Raw genomic sequence first — 18,994 nt, 5'->3', positions numbered from 1 at the left:
AGCAGCTGTGCCTGTTGCTTGCCAGCCTGGGCTTTGAAGAAGGGTTTTTCTTGGATCACAGATGCCGCCAAAACCATGCTACGGATAAAAAAAGAGATTCTGAACTTCTAGGGCAAGGAAATTAAATGATGATTCAGGAATTACAAAGAGGTTAGCTTTGGCTGCAAGAAACTCTTGAATTGCCTCTAGATGGCGACATTGGCTAAACTGGGGCAAGAATTAGGGCTCCACTGTCAGCAATTTGCTCTGGAAGGGATTCCTGGTTATTTTAGTCTCCTTCTCTCTTTTGTTGGTTTATTTATTTATTTGGGCAGTGCTGGGTATCAAACCCAGGGCCTTATGCATGGTAGGCAATCGTTCTATCATTGATTTGCACTGCTAATCTTATCATATTTCTTGGTGGGTTTGTTTTTATGCTTTATCTTGACATGGGGCCTCACTAAATTGCTAAGGCTGGTTTCAAACTTGTGATACTCCTGAATCTGTGGGATTTCAGGCCTATGCCTCCCTCCATACCCAGCAGGCTTATCACACTTCTTAAAGCAACCTCTCAATTGTATCCCCTCCCAGTTTTTCTCTTTTTTTAGCATTCATGGTTAATAAGCACTCTCCCTCATATTCTCTTATTTTAATCTCATAACAGATGGTCGTGTATTTTAGGCTACTTGGTGATATCATTTTTTGGACAGGCAGTGAGGCCCAGAGCAGGGACCCTCCTTGTTTGAGATCAGAACAAGATGGTGGCAGGTTAAGAAATAAACTCCAGACTCCTGACCTCTGGTCTGCAGCTTGGTCACTACATTACTATGGTATCCTTGGCTTTTTGCCGTAACAGGGATTGAACCAGGGCTTCTCATGTCCTAGTCAAGTGCTCTATCTCTGGCTTTAATCACTGAGAAATAGCATTCTTAGATTTGCAGCTCTAACTTCAGAGTCCTATATCACTATATAACAAATGTACAGTTTTTAGTTTGTTGTATTACTTGAGAATTGATGCATCTTAATGCAGAACAAACTCTGAAACCACAAGCAGTGGTGGTGAGAAGGAAGGAGAGAATTAAACTCAGCCATGAGGAGGATTAGCCTCCCTTCCGTCATCCCACTTCCCTGGCATGCACATTCCTCCTCCAAATTCAAACTCTCCCACAGTCTGCGGGGCTCAGAGTGTGCAAGACTGTGCCCTCCCTCCCACCCCCGCTCCCCAGGGCTGAACCAGCAGTCAATTCTGTTACCCAAGACTAGACACAGAAGGAATGAGGTCAGAACAGGGCATTCTTAAAACCCAAGACATTTTTGTCCTTTGGAAAACAAGTAACCCCGTTCTTCCCACCAAATCTTTTAGAGGGGAAGGATAATTCCTGAAGGACTACAGTAGGGGTGGGACTTTGCCAGTATGCAATTGGAAATGATTTGCTCTGGGAACGGTGACTGTCTTTACCATGAAATCAGTTGAATGCTATTACATCAGCCTCATGACTAAGGGTAAAAGAATCCAAACCACCATCCTCCAAAATGATTTACAAATCTGCCCTCCATGAAGGAACACATAGGTAAAGAAAAAGAGAAAAAAGATTTTTTTTCCCCCAGTGCTGGGGCTCAAACTCAGGGCTTTGTGCATTTTAGGCAAGTTCTAGGCAAGTACTCTACCACTGAGCTACTGAGCTACACCCCCAGTTCAAGAAATGGGCTTCTTTCCTGTCCCATTTGTATCATTGTGTATATACTATACCCATGTATAGTTGTGTAATTGAGTAGCCATTTGCAAGGTCAAAGTCACTTTGAGGTCCCAAGGGACATTGGAGCTAACACTTTATTTTCCTATAAAGTCCAGCACAGATCAAGTGTGGGGACCACCAGAGGGAGTTTAGGCACCTTTCTTGTATTTGGGCCAGAGGGGAGAGGAGATGCTAGAGCGTGAACCCAGGGACTATCTACCACTGAGCTACACTCTCAGCCACCCTTGCCCCACCTCCTCCGTGAATGTGTGTGTGTATGTGTGTGTCAAGAGAGGCTCTTGCTAAATTGAGGCTGGGCTTGAATATGCCATCCTCCTGCCTCAGCCTCCTGAATAGCTGGGATTACAGGCGCGTGCCACCACACTCCTTTCTTGTATTTAAAATACCTTTACAAGCTCAAGCTCCTGAGCTTTGGGATGCCAAGGGAGCAGACCCCACACTTCGATGCCTGAGTACCTCTCAAATGGCTCAGGTCATGCTAGCTGAAACACCCCATGCCAGCTGCCTGCTAGTGTCTGCCCCCACCCACCCTCCAAGGAACGGCCGTGCTGCTCTCCAGCTTCAGAGCTGAGCTTGACCCGGCTGCCAATCTCCAAAATAAAATCAATGTGTGACCTTATTCAGCAGATGTACCGAAGAAACACGCACAAACCAGGGCCAACTTTGAAGCCAAAAAGGGAAGATGAGAAGTGGGAGAGAGAGAGAGAGAAGGGAAAGAAACTTGGCTGGACATGAAAGGTGTCTTGTCCGTCTGTTCCCCATTAGGCACAATTCTCTTGCAATCTGCAGCCTCAACATAATTCTCTTGACCAGAAACTCTCCGGAGAGATAGTGTCAGAAGGAAAAACAAACAGAATAGCATCTTCTGACAGCGAAGTCACTTAAAAACCTATTTGGGGGGAGAAGAGGAGAAATGTCAGCACATCAGGGGCGGGCACTCCTTGACAGCAGGCCACATATGGAGAGACACTTTGCCCAGAGACTGGACAAGGACAGAAAGGGCAGCCCAGAGAGGGTTGATATGCAAGGGCAAGGTGTCCCAGAAAGCCAAACCCTGAATTTTTCTGCATGCCATCTGTTCTGATGCCTCAAGATCTGCCTGGTCAGGCTTCCCAATATTAAAACCCACAAGGGCTGGGGATGTAGCTCCCGGGTAGAGCACCTGCCTAGCATGGGCAAGGCTCTCGGTTTATCCCCCAGCACTGCAAAAATAAAATAAATCAATAGGGGCTGAGGGTGTAGCTCATTGGTAGAAAACTTGTCTAACATGGACAAGGCCTTAGCTTTGGATCCCCAGCACCACAAAAAATAAAATAAAATAAACCCCACGGTGCTTTTTATGACCCCATAGTACATGGAGAATTCAGAAGGACTGTTCAAAAAGAAGGCCTTGTACTTGTCTGATGGCCACCAGCAACCAAAGACAGAGAACTCAACTATCCCTGTAAGTGTGTAACCATCTCCCCAAGCAGCAAGACCTCTTCTCCCCTGGCCGTTTTGACCTGCCCTTGAGCTAAGCATTCTAGCATTCGGGAAGCAGAGCCCCACCCCACCCGCGGGAGCCCAGGGGGAAGGTTCTGGAGGGGTGGGGTGTGCAGGGCAGGGCAGGCAAAGGCGGCAGTTCTGTGCTCAAGTTTCTGGGGCAGGCATCCTGTTATAGGAGAGACCTTTTTTCAAAGGAAGAAAAACTAATCAGCAGAAAGAAGCGAGAGCTTTCCCCTGCCTTTCGGACTTGTTTATTACTGGGATATCTGATTTCAGCAAAGGAAGCCGGCACCAAAGCAAGGTTTTTATTGGCCGTGAGCAAGAGGAATTCAGGGCTTGCCTTTGATTTGGCTTCCCCAGAACATGAGGCACTGAAGGGTGTTCACTGCTTTGATGGAGAAACAGCAGAATTTGGGGGGCCCAAATTCCCTATTTCAGGCAGCATGGACAAAAAAAAAAAAAAATCCCTTTGGAAGATGAAGGTAGAGTAAGGAGCCCAGAGTGGGATGTGGCCTCACAAACATTTCAGAGGGGAGATGGAAATGGAGGACAATAGTCAACAAGTTCTGCAACTGGAACATGAGTGAGGGGCCTGCCCCCCTTCCCTGCGAGTGGGGAGTCGGAGGAGGGCAGGTCTGGTTTGGATGAAAGCACAGTGTTCTGAGACATCTCTAACCGACAGAACTAGGCAGGCTGCAGTCAGGGCTGGGGCCTGATGGTTTCAATGTGTTCGGAAGATAAAGCCAGAGATTGGAGAGGCAGCCTCTGCCAACAGCACTCCACAGCTGGATGGGCTGGGGCTCGGGGAGGGGTTTCCCAGCTGGACCACAGGTTCCCCCAGGCTACAGAGAGCTGCCACTCTGGGTCTGCAACCCCAGGCAGTCCCATGGCCTCATCTCACCCTGGGCTGGTGTAGCTTTCCTGCTTCCTTCTGGTCTTCATAGGAGAACCAGTCTCACACTGGAGAAAAAGGGAAAGGGTGCCCCAATTTGTGGGTCCTGGAAAAATCCAACCATCTCTGCTCTCTCTGTCTCTCTGTGTCCCCCCCCCCACCCCCGTCTGTCTGTCTCTCTTTCTCTTTATACTGGGATTAAACCTAGGGGCACTTTACTGCTAAGCTATATCCCCAACCCTTTTTTTATTTTGAGACAGGAGCTCACTGTCCTCAAACTTGTGATCCTTCTGCTTTGGGCTCCTAAGCCACTGGGATTCCAGGCCTGTGCCACCACACTCAGCTCCATATCCTGTCTCAAGCTGCCTTCCCCTCCGATCCCCTTCATTATCCTTCTCCACTGGAAACAGGAAGAACTCCAAAGTTGAGATCTCTGAGTGGCCATGCTTCTCGTTACTACTTTGATCAGCCCTAAGGGAGGAAGCAGGAGGAGGCCAGCACCCTGAAGCTGCTACCAGGGATGCTGGGATTTGGGGACCTTTGTGGATGATAGAGAGAGCCCCTTGGTGGAACTTCCTGGCAGGGAGATGGCTCAACCTGGGTCTGGCTCTCCTCCTGTTGCAGGTTTGTGAGTAGGAGGCAGTAGGTCTACGTAAGAGCCACCCTTTCCTCTCTCTGGGCATGGGGTCTTCACAGGTGTCTCTGTGTGTGCCTTCTTGTGACCAGTCATGGGCTTCTCTCTGAGGACTCAGCATGTGCCGGGCAGTGTGGCACAGCTCACCTGTGAGTCCCATACCCACTTTGGCAGTCAGTGTGGCATTTGGCCCTCTCAGCTGAGGCCCAGGCCTAGGGCAGGGGGTGGGGAACAGGGAACAGGGCTCTCACTGTGTCTGTCCACTTCAAGGAACCCAGTCATCAAAAGCGCTTTATGCAGTAAGTTCAAGAACATGCTTAGAGAGGGAGGAGCTTGCAGGAGTCTAAGCAGACAGCCTATGCTGCTACACAAACACACACATACACTCATACATACACACGCATACTGCCACAGACACACAATCCACACAGCAACACACATACACACGTATGCATGAATACACACATACAGCCACAACACATGCACATAGACACACAGCCACAAACACACATACACATGTTTTTGATACACACATGCAATCTCACACACACACACACACACACACACACACACACACACACAAGCCACAGGACTGTTCCAAGAGTCTGGATTCAGTCTGTCTGGGTTTGAATCTCAAATCTATTCCTTACCAACCAAATTACCTTAGGTCAAATTCTTTTTTTTTTTTTTTACATCACAAATCAAATTTTATTTTCATCTATAAAATCCTTAGGCCAAATTCCTCAGCTAAGGTATCAAGGGCATTAAGTAGGGTGATATTAAGAGCAATGTGATTTTGCCAGGAGTGATGGTGCACATGTATAATTCTAATGACTTGGGAGGCTGAGGCAGGAGGATGACAAGGTCAAGGCCAACCTGGGAAACTCAGTGAGACCCTGTCTCAAAAATAAATAGGAGTGGGGATGTAGCCCAATGGCTGAGCATCATGGGGCTCAATTTCCAGTACTGCAAAAAAAAAAAAAAAAAAAAAAGTTACACATGCTCCTATACATCAGGGGACATGCACAAAGCCTGGTACACAGAGTTCAGGTGGTGCATATTCAGCTGCCCAGTGCCTTTGCCCTCTTGACCCTTTGAATCTCCATGGAGAAATGGGGTGGAGCTTTGATGGACAGAGCTGATAAGGTCCTTTAGGAAAACTGCTGCCTTCCTTCAAAAGTGAAACCTGAAACTCTAGGGCCCAGAAAAATAGACCCTCCAAGAGGCCACTAAATCTCCATGTCCCCAAGACAGACTCCCCTCGTGGGTGGCTCATGGATGACAGCTGACATAACCACACTGGCCTGGGAGGATGATCTGCCTCCCCGTAACTATTGCCCAAACATGGACATCCAAGCCTCCTGCAGTTCTCCCAGTTTTTTTTTTTTTTTTTTTAATTTATTTATGTGGTACTGGGAAAGGCTTTGCCAATAAACTAAGTCCCCAGTCCTTTTTATTTTTTATTTTGGGAGACAGATCTCTCTAAGTTGCCTTGAACTTGCTATCCTCCGTCCTCATCCTCCTGAGCCACTGGAATGACAAGTCTATGCCCCTTCACTGAGCTTCCCCTCACTTTAAATGAAAGACCTAGCTGCAGGTCTAGGGGTTAGCTCAGTGGTACAGCACTTGTCTTGTGTGTGTGAGCCCCTGGGTTCCATGCCCAGCACAAAATAAAACCAAACAAAAACAAAACTGACGGCTGGGGCATGAAAATAGCAAATTCAGACAAGAGTAAAACAAAAAGTAGGGCTGGAAATGTAGCTCAGTGGTAGTGCTTGCTTAGCACACTCAAGTTCCTGAATTCAATCCCCAGTACCACAAAAAGGGGGGGGGGGCATACGCGCACACACACACACAAAAACCATTACTCTGCCTCATACATTCTGGGTGTCCAGACTCCAGCAACACCCAAACTCCCTCAAATGCTGTCCCCAAGCTCCAATCTAGGGAAAGACTCCCCTTGGTTCATCTCTCCAACCTCAACTATAAGCCTTCCGGAGTCTAAGAAGGAGCTGACAGTCTAAGGAAATAACTTCTCCCGCCTTGGTGCTGGGAATGGAACCAGGGCTTCATGCACACTAAGCATGGGCTCTACCACTGAGCTTCACCCCCAGCCTGGGTTTTGGAAAATAGAATGGCAACTCCCTACCAAAAGCTCTGCCTTTTCTTTCCACAGTGAAGACCCAGGGTGTGTGTGAGAAATAGGCACAAAGAAGACTGAGAGGAAGGCAGAAGTAAAGCACAGAAAAAAGTGGAGGAGAAGGAAGAGAAGCAGAGGGAGAGGATAAAGAAGTCAAAGCAGAAAGGGCGGCTCCAGGGTCCCCACGGGCCAGCAAGGCCCCAAAAGCAGGAGGCTGCCAGAATCAGGGTTCTCTGCAAAGATGGACTTTACCAGCCAGTTAAATATCCAAGCCAGGTGCACAACATGGTGCACGCCTGTAATCCCAGCCACTCGGTAGGCTGAGGCAGGAGGATCACAAGATCAAAGCCAGCCTCAGCAACTGCAAGGTGCTAAGCAACTCAGTGAGACTGTCTCTGAACTAAATACAAAATAGGGCCGGGGATCTGGCTCAGTGGTTGAGTGCCCCTGAGTTCAATCCCTTGTACCAAACAAAATAAAACAAAACAATGGATAGGGGCATTTCTCTGAGGTTCCAGCATAACTGGAGGCAATTTCCACAACCCACAGCTGGGGCCATGGTGCTGGGAAGGAGTTACAGTGACCCAGAGAAGCTAGTTTGGAAATCTACGTAGGGCTCTGAGAGAGGTGTAGCCTGATGGGGATCTGGGAAAGGGAGCTCCTCAAAGCTGGATTTGAAAAACCACCTTCAGAAGGGGTAGGTGGATGTCTCAGGGTACCAAGCCTCGTTTGTTCCTCGGCTGCTTCAACAAAGAGAAGAGAACTAAAAGCAGGAACAGCTAAAAGCCATGGCCTCCGGGGAGCAAGCTGGGAAGGGGACTATTGCTTTCAATTATAAGCTCTTCCACATTGGTCCATTTTTTAACCATATGTCTGCATTACTTCGATAAAAAATAACTTTTAAAAGAGTGGTGAGAGGTGGAAGCAGGCTTAGCTCCAGACAAACTTTTGAGGTTTGCCTCAACCTCAGGCTCCCTGCCACATGCCTTGCAAAGAGGAGCTCACTTCTCACTGTCACCTGCCCCCACCTGGCCCAGTGCCCCTGGACGACCCCAAACACTCCAAGCTCGCTCCGTCTTCTCCACCCCTCCTCTTCCCCAGAATATTATCTGCAACTTTCTCCACCCAGCAACATTTTGTTCCCCTTCGGTTTTCTTCAAGTCTGTCGGTCTCTCTCTCTCTCTCTCTCTCTCTCTCTCTCTCTCGTTTTGCTTTTGCAGTGCTGAAGATGGACCCAGGGCCGCGAGCATGCTAGGTAAGGCTCTCTGACTGAGCTACACCCTTCTCTTCTGTTTTGCTTCAGTTCTGATTGAGGCCTCTTGAGTGGCGTGAGGGGTGCTGAGGTGGGAGCCTTGGGCCTGGGTCAGGGAGGCCACGGTCCACAACTCGCCACACTCACCTCTACTGTTTAAGGTAGCAGGTAGCATGGAGAGGAGGCATCAGGAGAGCAGGCCCCAGCCCAGCTCCTCTATGAGTGACCCTGAGTAACACAGAGACAAGGAAGGCCAAGCCCCAAAAGGAGGATGACTCTCCCCAACCCCAACACACACACACACACACACTGAATTCCAGTCCTCATCTATGAAAAAGTAACAGTCACTTGAGCACATGTGGACCAGAGGGAAGGGTCAGTGAAACAGTGAGTGCTCTACCGCTGAGCCACCATCCCAGAATATGCAGTGCTTCCAAGTGTCCCAGTCAGTGTGGCTCTTCTTTTCTTTTCCACAGCCGTGAAGAAACACAACCACACACCTGCGTAGAATGTGAGCCTTGCTCAACTTGGTGGGGCACACCTGTAATCCTGGCAGCTCTTGAGGCTGAGGCAAGAGGATTGCAAGTTCGAGACTAGACTCAGCAATTTAGGGAGGCTCTAAGGACTTAGGAAGACCCTGTCTCAAAATAAAAAATAAAGGGTCTGGGATTGTGGCTCAGCGGTATGGCACTAGCCTAGCACAGGCGGGACCCGGGTTCGATCCTCAGCACCACATAAAAATAAAGGCAGTGTGTTGTGTCCACCTACACCTAAAAAATAAGTATTTTTAAAAAATAAAAATAAAAAAGGGGGCTGGGGTTGCGGCTCAGCGATAGAGCTCTTGCCTAGCATGTGTGAGGCACTGGATTTGATTATCAGCATCACATATAAATAAATAAAGGTCCATTGACAACTAAAAAAAAAAAGCATTTAAAAAAATAAAAAGTAAAAAAGGCTGGGGATGCGGCTCAGTGGTAAAGCACTCCTGGGTTCAATCCCCGTGTCCAAAAAAAAAAAAAAAAAGAAAGAAAGAAAGAAAAAGAAAAGAAAATGATCGCCTCAATCTGGGCGTGGTGGTGCATGACTATCATCCCAGCTACCCAGGAGACTGAGGCAGGAGACTGAGGCAGGAGGATTGCAAGTTCAAAGCCAGCCTCTGCCACTTAGCAAGAACTTGCCTTTTTAAAAAGAGATTGGGGCCAGGCACAGTGGTGCATGCCTGTAATCCCAGCAACTCAGGAGGCCAAGACAGAAAGATTACAAATTCAAGGCCAGCCCCAGCAACTTACCAGAATCCTGTCTTTTAAAAAATAAAATAAAATAAAAAGGTCTGGGAATGTAGCTCAGTGGTAGAGTGCTTGCCTCGAATGTGTGTGAGGACCTGGGTTTGGTCCCCAGCACTGAGGGAAACCAAAAAACGCTCTGGCCTCAGGCCTCCTTCTCTCCCCTCTGCTGCCCCTCTCCCTTCCTCCACCCTCACTCACATACCCTCCCCTGTTAGCTAGAGTCACTTCTCCCCTGTCAGGGACCTGAATGATCTTACAGCAGGTGGGCCTCATCTTCTCCACTGTCTCTGGAGAGAAAAGGCTATGAGGGAACGGTCCCTAAATGGCCCTAGGACAGGTCACAAATGGCAAGCTAGTCCCCTATGGGCATGGCCCCCTTAGTCCCCGCCCCCCAACCCAAAGACCCTTCTTTCAGGGCTTGATGAGACTGAGGATGGGGACACTTCCTGAGTCTTGAGCCATCTAAGACTCTGAGCAAGAGAGACCTAAGCTTCTTGGTTCAGAGGATCCCAGGAGCTGAAGAGGCGCTTCCTGCTCCTGGCCAGGAGTGGAAGACCAGCAGGAGAGGGAGGAGGAGACAGCACCTCTGGTCCCCACCCCACACTCACCCACTCTCCCACTTGACTTCCTCCAACAACATGAGGCTCTCCTAAGGCTGCCCAGATGTAAGGAAGCCCCTAACCGCTCTCCTTACCTGGCTAACAAGCTGTCTATCCTTCAGGTAATTTTACCTGTTACCTCGGAGAGGTCTTTGCTGACCCCACAGAAACCACAGGCCCCCTCTGCCGCACTCTTCTCTCTAATGGCTCCCTTCTCCTTCAAAGCATTTACCATAATTTCTGTTTATAGATTAGTGCCCTTATCCATTCAATAACTGCCTCTCCTACTGCACTGTCAACTCCACGAGGGCAGCAGCTGTGTATTCATTGCACTGAGCAGAGTGGCAGGCCAAACTTGATTTCCTCCCCAGATCTTATCTTCTTCTTTTTTGCTTTTCGAGTCAGGGTCTCACTGAACAAGAACTTGCCATCCTTCCAGAGTAACTGGGATTACAGGATGCATTACCATACAGGATGCAATTTACTCTTCTATACCTTAACCCAAAACTCTTGGAGTTATTTGTTTGTTTGTTTGCTTGCTTGCTTATGGGTACCAGGCATTGAATCCAGAGAGGCTTAACCACAGAGCAACACTCCCAGCCCTTTTTTCAATTTTATTTATTTATTTATTTATTTATTTATTTTTGAGACAAGGTCTCACTAAGTTGCTAATGGCCCCATTAAGGCTGGCTTTAAACGTGTAATCCTTTTGGCTCACCCTCCCAAGTTGCTGGGATCACAGGAGTGAGCCATCACTCCTGGCTAGGGGTTGTTCTTGACAAAGGTTTCTTAATATATGGTTCAGAAAATCCTGTTTGACACCATGAGAAGAAAAGCAAACCGGGGCTGGGGATGTGGCTCAAGCGGTAGCACACTCGCCTGGCATGCGTGCGGCCCGGGTTCGATCCTCAGCACCACATACAAACAAAGATGTTGTGTCCGCCGATAACTAAAAAATAAATATTAAAATTTTTTATTATTAAATTTTTTATTATTAAAATTTTTTAATATTTTTTAAATAAAATTATTTAATATTTTTTAATATTTATTTTTTAGTTATCGGCGGACACAACATCTTTGTTTGTATGTGGTGCTGAGGATCGAACCCGGGCCGCACGCATGCCAGGCGAGCACGCTACCACTTGAGCCACATCCCCAGCCCCTTAAAAAATTCTTAAAAAAAAAAGAAGAAAAACAAACCATTTTTTCTCTGCTCTGATACAAAAAATTCTGAGACCCCCCAAAACATGGGGATGTCTCCCCACCAGTAAGCAAGCAATGCTACAGCAGACATCTGCTGGGTGTCCTCTAATTCCACTCACACCTGACACTGTCTACCTGAAAATAGCATCAGATCACACAGGTTGAGGTCTCCATCCCTGAGATGACCCCCAACACTTTTGGCTTCTGAGAATGGGCCATAAATCTGGTTCCAACAATCCCCTGCTCAGGTTGGTTACTTTGATGGGGTGCTCATAGAACTCAGGGAAACACTTACTTACATTTGCTGATTTGTTGTAAAGGATCTTTCAAGGATTGCCCATGCACAGGGCAAGGTACAGGGTAAGGTGCACGCAGCTTCCACGCCCTCTCCTACGTGTTCTACATGTTTGGCTACCTAAGTGCTCACCAAACCCTGTCCTTTTTGGTTTCTATGGAGTCTTCTTTACATAGACACAATTGATTCAATCATTGACCATGGGTGATCAACTTAACTTTCAGCCCCTCTCTCCTCCCAGGAGGTTAAGGGGTGGGACTGAAAGTCCCAACCCTCTAATCCTGCACTGGTCTTTCCTGTGTCTAGCCCCCATTCTAAAGTTAGTAGAGACTGCCAGCCGTCCATCCACACGTTAGCCTACAAAAAGACACTTATTGTTTCAGACTCCAAGGATTTTAGGACTTTGATGCCAAAAAATGGGAGCAAAACCAAGTAAGTATTCCATAGTCTCACATCCTGATCTCAGACTATATCCAGAATCCAACCTCTCTTCACCTCCCTCACCGCCTTCTGTGCCCAAGATGCCATGATTTCTCCCCTGGACTGTGGCTCTGGCTCCTTGCCGCCTCCCGCTTCCCTACCTGTCCCACTACAGTTGATCCTCGAACAGAGAGGCGACTTAAATCTAATTCAGATCACATTATTTTCATTCTGAACCCTCTTAGCTTCTCCTCTAGTACAGAGAAAATCAAAGTCTTTTTCCAACTTAATCTGTCACTGTGACACCGAGTTTAATTTATCTCCCTCTTGCTTCCTCCCCTCCCACCACACTAGCCCCCTTACTCTCCTTGAGCACACCAAGCTCCCTCCCACCTTACTACCATTGGCTGCCTCTTCATTGGCTGCTCCGTCCCTCCAAATCCCTGTAGCCTGCTACTTCATTCCTTCAGAACTCTGTTCCAAGGGCAGCTTTTCAGACAGGCCTTCCCTTCATTGGTCATCCCTTGCCCTGTTTGATTTTGCTCCCTTGATCTTTTCCTTACCTACCAGATCATGCCTATATGTTTGTTTTTTTTGCTACAGTCTATCCCCCTCTGCTGTAATGTTAATCGTCATGAAACCACAGACAGTCTTTTGTTCCTTCAGAACCTGAAACAGCATATGGCACATAGTAGATGCTCAGTGAATACCTTTTAAACACATGACTAAGACCTTAGTAATGCTTGGTCAAGTGAAATAATGTCTCTAATTATTTGTTGGGCATTGAAACAAGCAGGGAGGTCATAGAATAAATGAAAGAAGCCAACAATGTGGCATATGCCTTTAGTCCCAGCAACTCAGGAGGTTGAGGCAAGAGGATCACAAGGTTGAGGCCAACCATGGCTGTTTAAGAAAGATTCTGGCTCAAAAGGAGGTAGGGGGGTGCTGAGGATGTAGCTCTATGAGTTCTATCCTTAGTACCAAAAAAGAAGAAGGAGGAGGAGGAGGAGGAGGAGGAGGAGGAGGAGGAGGAGGAGGAGGAGGAGAAAGAGAGAGAGAGAAATGAAAGAATTTCTAGGTCGGGAGTGTAACTCAATCTTACAGTGCATGATTAATATGCAGAAGGTCCTGGGTTCCACCCCTAGGACACACTCAAAAAGTATAGTTCAGGAACAGCTAAATGGATGAAATGCATAGGGTGAGGTCTATGGGGAGCAAAGGGCACAGAGCTCTAACGCTCTCTCTGGGCATGCCACACTCCCAGAACCTTTATGTGTTCACCACCCTGGAAGGTCTCTGGATCTCATTGTTCACTAGTTTTTAGAGAGCCAGGAGCAGGGCACACACCTGTAATTCCAGCTATAGGGCAGACTGAGGCAGGAGGATCTCAAGTTTGAGAACAATCTCAGCAATATAGCAAGAACTTATCTCAAGATTAAAAAAAAAAAAAAAAGGAAAACACTGAGGTTCAATGCCTTTAGGTTTAATCCTCAGTACCACACACACACACACACACACACACACACACACACAAAGCATTTGTAGAGCTCAATCTCCAGCTTCCCACTCCCCTTCCTAAAAGTTGGTAGGTGAGGCAGAAAGTCCTCATCCTGCACTCACTTGTTTTTGGTGGCAAGCCCCATACTGAGGCTATCTAGGAACTGTATCTTAAGTCACCCTATTAACATAAACTAAGATATGACACAAAGGGACTCCTAGCCAGGACAAGTGATAGCAGTGGGTTGGCTGTGGGGGAAATAAAGCTGAAACATTCCTACCATTAAGGAAATTCTGACTTAGGATCTCTGGTGCAGGGGCCAGGGAGAAAAATCAAATACATGTCTGTAATATACTACACAGAATAAAAATCCCACTATAGTCTCTCAAAGTAGCTACAGTTATAAAAATTTACAGGTGTTGGTTTGGATGAGCTCCTGCATTAGGCCCAACAGACCAAACCAAAAGAGAGTCACTCATGCTGAAGTTCCATGTCACCAAACTGGAATTAAGCTGCTCTATCTGGCCTTCTGAGAAATCAGGAGCATGAAAAGATAATACCCAAATCCTCCAACAGGCCAGTTTTAGCCAGAAAGATAAGGAAATTCCCTCTGCTTTAACCTTTACAAGGTAAGTAATTTGAATCAACTATTTTTTTTTCTGTGTCTGCTTTCATCAGTCCTTTTTTGTCTATAAAACCATATCTGGCCAGGTGCAGTGGCACAGGCCTGTAATCCTAGGGACTGGAGAGGCTAAGGCAGGAGGATTCCAGGTTGGAGGTCAGCCTTGTCAACTAAAAAGACTCTCATCTCAAAAACAAATAAAAAGGACAGGGATGTAGCTCAGTGGTAAACCATCCCTGGGTTCAATCCCCAGTATCACCATTAAAAAAAAAAAGTGTTGTGTACAAAGGGCTAGGGATGTAGCTCAATGGTACTGGGTTCAATTCCCAGTGTCTTGGGGGGAGGGTAGAGAGAAGAGTAGGACTTTAATAGCAACAGAGATTATGACCCTTTCCTGTGGGAAAGTCTAAACTATACACAAGTATTTTATATGTGGTGGAATCCGATCACCAAAGAGAAGTCCTTACAGGCCCAGATATTTATCTGGGTAGCTTTTCACAATCCTGATTCGTTCCTTCTGGTTGAGGCATGTGCTTTTCTCTGACAGGAACACTCAGTGCAAGTGTTCTAACAGGGCAGGCAGCTCAGCACAGTCCCCACAGGGAAGTACAGGACAGGGAAGAGGGTCCCAGGATGACCCAGTAGAGCCATCCTCCAAGGGAGGTAGGGAAGGGTCACCAGCTCTATCTCTCCTTATGGTTCTGCGCTAATGGAAACCTGGAGAAACCCCATATTTGCACTGCCCAGTCTGTGCTGTTAGGATTCTGCCTCTGAAAAGCAATAACTCACAGAACAGAGTTAGAAAACCTACGAATCAAAAGGTGAACAGCCTGGCGGGGCACCAGACAGATTCCCAGGAGGGAACAGGGCCTGGTGCTGAGAAAATGCCACTATAGTTTCAGATACCTCTGTGTGTTGATTTTTGTGGGTTCTTTTTTTTTTTCTTCCTTCCTTCCTTCCTTCCTTCCTTCCTTTCTTTCTTCCTTTCTTTCTTTCTTTTGTTTTTGTTTTGATACTGGGGATCAAACCCATGGTCTCACACATGCTAATCACATGTTCTACCACTGAGCTATACCCCCAGCTTCAAAATTGTAATTTTACTTGTATTTATTTATTTATTTGTTTGTTTGTTTTTACAGTACTGGGAGTACTGGGGATTGAACCCAGGGCTTAGCAAATGCTAGTAAGCATCCTACCAATGAGCTACATCCCAGCCACCCCCCACTACCTTTTTAAAATCATATTTTATTTATTTATTTATATGTGGTGGTACTGGGGATTGAAGCCAAAGGCACTTTACCACTGAGCCACATCCTCAATATTTTTTTTTTTTATTATTTTGAGACAGAGTCTCATTAAATTGTCCATGATGGTCTCAAATTTATAACCCTCCTGCTTCATCCTTGCAAGATTATAGGTGTAGTGCTGGGGCTTGAACCCAGGACCTCAAACTTGCTAAACATGGGCTCTACCACTGAACTATGCTCCCGGCCCCCTTCCTGGGTTCTTTATTCACCACCTTATTATCTCCTGGCTTCATAGTGAGGCTCCTTTGGAAAGTTTCTGCCTTCCCTGGCTCTGCTGGGGATTAAGTGAAGGGGGTTCTGGCTCTACTGCCACCTCTGCTTTAGAAATGGACAACTTTAAAGATCTGGTTCAGAGAGAGCCAGGGAATCAGAGTGAGCAAACCTCAAGGGAAGTGGAACTTGTTGGAGAATTGAGAGCTGTTTTCCTCCCAAGAATTTCTAGAGAATGACTGTTAAAATTTTGGACCTTGGGCTGAGAGTAGTAGAGTGCTTGCCTAGCATGCATAAGTTTGATCTCCACCACTGAGGGCAAAAAAAAAAAAAAAAAAAAAAAAAATAGTAGATACTGGTACCAGGAGTGACTGTGTTCAAATCCCAATTCTCTCATTTACCAGTACATATACTTGGGGAGGTGACTGTTCAGATGTCTCCGCACCCCTTGGTTCCCTTTCTGTTAAAATAATTGTCCTCATCTTGTTGTGAGGACTAAATGAGTTAAGTCTTGTAAAATGTACTGAACTAGAGCCTCTCACATAATCAGTACTCAGTCAAATGGCCAGCTGCAGTCACACCTGACAAAGACAGACTTTTAAAAAATTCTATTTTTAGCTGGGTGAGGTGGCACAGGCCTGTGTAATCCCAGCCACTTGGGAGGCTGAGGCAAGAGAATCCCAAGTTCAAAGCCAGCCTGCGCAACTTCGTGAGAACCTGAGTCAACATAAAAGGATAGGCAAGGTAGCTCCGTGGTAAGGTGCCCTGGCTTCAATCACCAGTACTGAAAAAAAAATTTTTTTTTTCAAATAAGAATAGTTATTATATTTTTGAGACACAACATTCATATATCTTTATGGAGTAAAGTATAATAATCTGTTGCATTTATATAATGTATAATGATCAAATCAGGGTAATAAGGACTCCCATCTCCTTAAACACTAATCAGTCCTATGTGCTCATATTCTTCTAGTTATTTTGAAATATATCATGAGGGCTGGGATGTAGCTTAGTGTTAGAGCACTTTCCTAGCATCCTTGAAGCCCTGGGTTCTCTCCCCAGATTGTGCACCTCACGCGTGCGCACGCGCGCGCACACACACACACACACACACACACAAACAGAAATATAGGTGGGCATGGTGACATATACTTGTAATCTCAGTGATTTAGGAGGTTGAGACAGGAGGATAGCAAGTTTTCGGCCAGCCTCAGCAAATTAGCAAGATCCTGTCTCAAAAAATAAAAAGTGCTAGGAATATTGTTCAGTGGTAGAGTACCCTGAATTCAATCTCCCAACCCCAGTGCCAAAAACAAAAGACAAAAATGTGTCATAGAATAATATAATCAATAACCAATGGTTACCCTACAGTGCCATAGAAAACTTGAATCAGCTGGGCATGGTGGTGCACACCTGTATGTAATCCAATCCCAGCTATTTTGGAGGCTGAGGCAAGAGGATCACAAGTTCAAATCCAGCCTCAACAACTTAGCGAGACCCTAAGGGATTTAATGGGACCTTGCCTCAAAATAAGATTTAAAAGGGTTGGGGATATGGTTCAGTGGTAAGAGCCTCTGAGCTCAATCCTGAGTACCAAAAAGAAAACCAGAATCAAGAAAGGTGTCCATCAATGGATGAATGAATAAGGAAAATGTGTTATTATTCAGCCATTTAGAAAATTTAAAAAGAAATTATTCAGCCATTAAAAAGAATGAAATCTTGGGGCTGGGGATGTGGCTCAAATGGTAGCGCGCTCGCCTGGCTTGCGTGCGGCCCGGGTTCGATCCTCAGCATCACATACAAACAAAGATGTTGTGTCTGCTGAAAACTAAAAAATAAATATTAAAATTTAAAAAAAAAAGAATGAAATCCTGTCATTTGCAGCAACATGGATGGAACTGAGGTCATTATATTAAATTAAAAAATAAGGAAAAGAACTTAGATAAGGGCACCATGCTTCTTTTCAGAAGACCGTACATGGGAACCCCCAGACCTTATGGACTAAGATCTAATAAAAAGGATGGGTTACATTTCTACCCTCATTGGACTTAAACTTTTGGTAAGTACCTTCCTTGCTCTGGTCCGAATTAATTCAGCCTTACTCTATTATCATAGTACCTTACCTCCACTGAAGAGTTTATCACCTCTTATTAAAGTATATTAAAGGGACAAGGGTGTCGGTTAGTGGTAGAGCCTGGAATGTATGAAGCCATGGGTTCAACCCCTAACACAAGAAAGGGGGGGTGGGGGTAGAAGAGAGGATGGAAGGAAGAAAGAGGAAGGAAGGAAGGAAGGAAGGAAGGAAGGAAAAGAATTGTTGGTCAAGTTCCCTAGTTAGATATTCTGAGGTCAGGAACTAAGTTTGAATCATCCTATCTGAAACTTCAAACTATGAAGCTTTTTATTTATTTTATTTTATTTAAGAGACAGGGTCTTAATGTGTTACCCATAAACTCCTGGGATCAAGCATTCTTCCTGCCTCAGCCTTCTGAGTAGCTGAGACCACAGGCATGCACCACTGTGCCCAGTTTAAAATAAGATTTTGATCATGCTAAGTGAAATAAGCCAGTCCCCAAAATCCAAAAGTCAAATGTTTTCTCTGACATGTGGACACTAACCCACAATAAGGGGAGGGTAGAAGTTCAATGGAGTAGACAAAGGGGAATGAAGGGAAGGGAGGGGAGATGGGAATAGGAAAGACAGTGGAATAAATCTGACATAACTTTCCTATGTATATATATGAATATATCACAGTGAATCTCACCATTGTGTACATCCACGAGAAATTAATTTAAAAAAATAAAGTAAGATTTTGATGTGCAGTTTGTTTACTCCCCTCCACCCCTCTGAGTACAGATAGCAGGAAGCATCCTATGGGAAAGTCTTTGAGTGATTCAGAGGGCACTTAGAAAGGAATCAGAAGGTAAGGTCCGTCCAGTGTGATACATGCCTAATCCCAGCTAATGAGGAAGTTGAGGCAGGAGAATTGCAATTTCAAGGCCAGCCTGGTCAATTTAGAGACCCTGTCTCAAAAAATAAAAAGCATTGGGATGTAGCTCAGTAATAAAGTACTCCTGAGTTAAATGCCCAGTGCTGTAAAGAAATAAAAAATATAAGGTAAGCCTCCACCCCTGGACTCCAAGCTCTTTGACTTGGTTTCCTCATCCATACTTACAAAATGGGAAAGTGGCCTCTATTCCATTTACCTCTCATGTGTACAGAAGCCAAATGTGAAGTCCATCAAGGCAGGAGTGTTTTGTGAATCTCTCCCCTTGGCACATCATTTCCACCCATAGGAAAGCCTCCCTTCCTTGTCATGTCAATGTCATCTGGCCTCTATTCATCCTCAGAGAGTGGGTGAAACTGGAGAATTTCTTTCCAGACTTCCAGTGTCTTGAGTTAGCAAAAGGAAGTC

The sequence above is a fragment of the Callospermophilus lateralis genome, chromosome 4 (assembly GCF_048772815.1).
Source record: "Callospermophilus lateralis isolate mCalLat2 chromosome 4, mCalLat2.hap1, whole genome shotgun sequence".
Classification (NCBI taxonomy): domain Eukaryota; kingdom Metazoa; phylum Chordata; class Mammalia; order Rodentia; family Sciuridae; genus Callospermophilus; species Callospermophilus lateralis.
The sequence above is the reverse complement of the archived record's forward strand: the minus strand, read 5'-3'. Positions refer to the sequence as shown.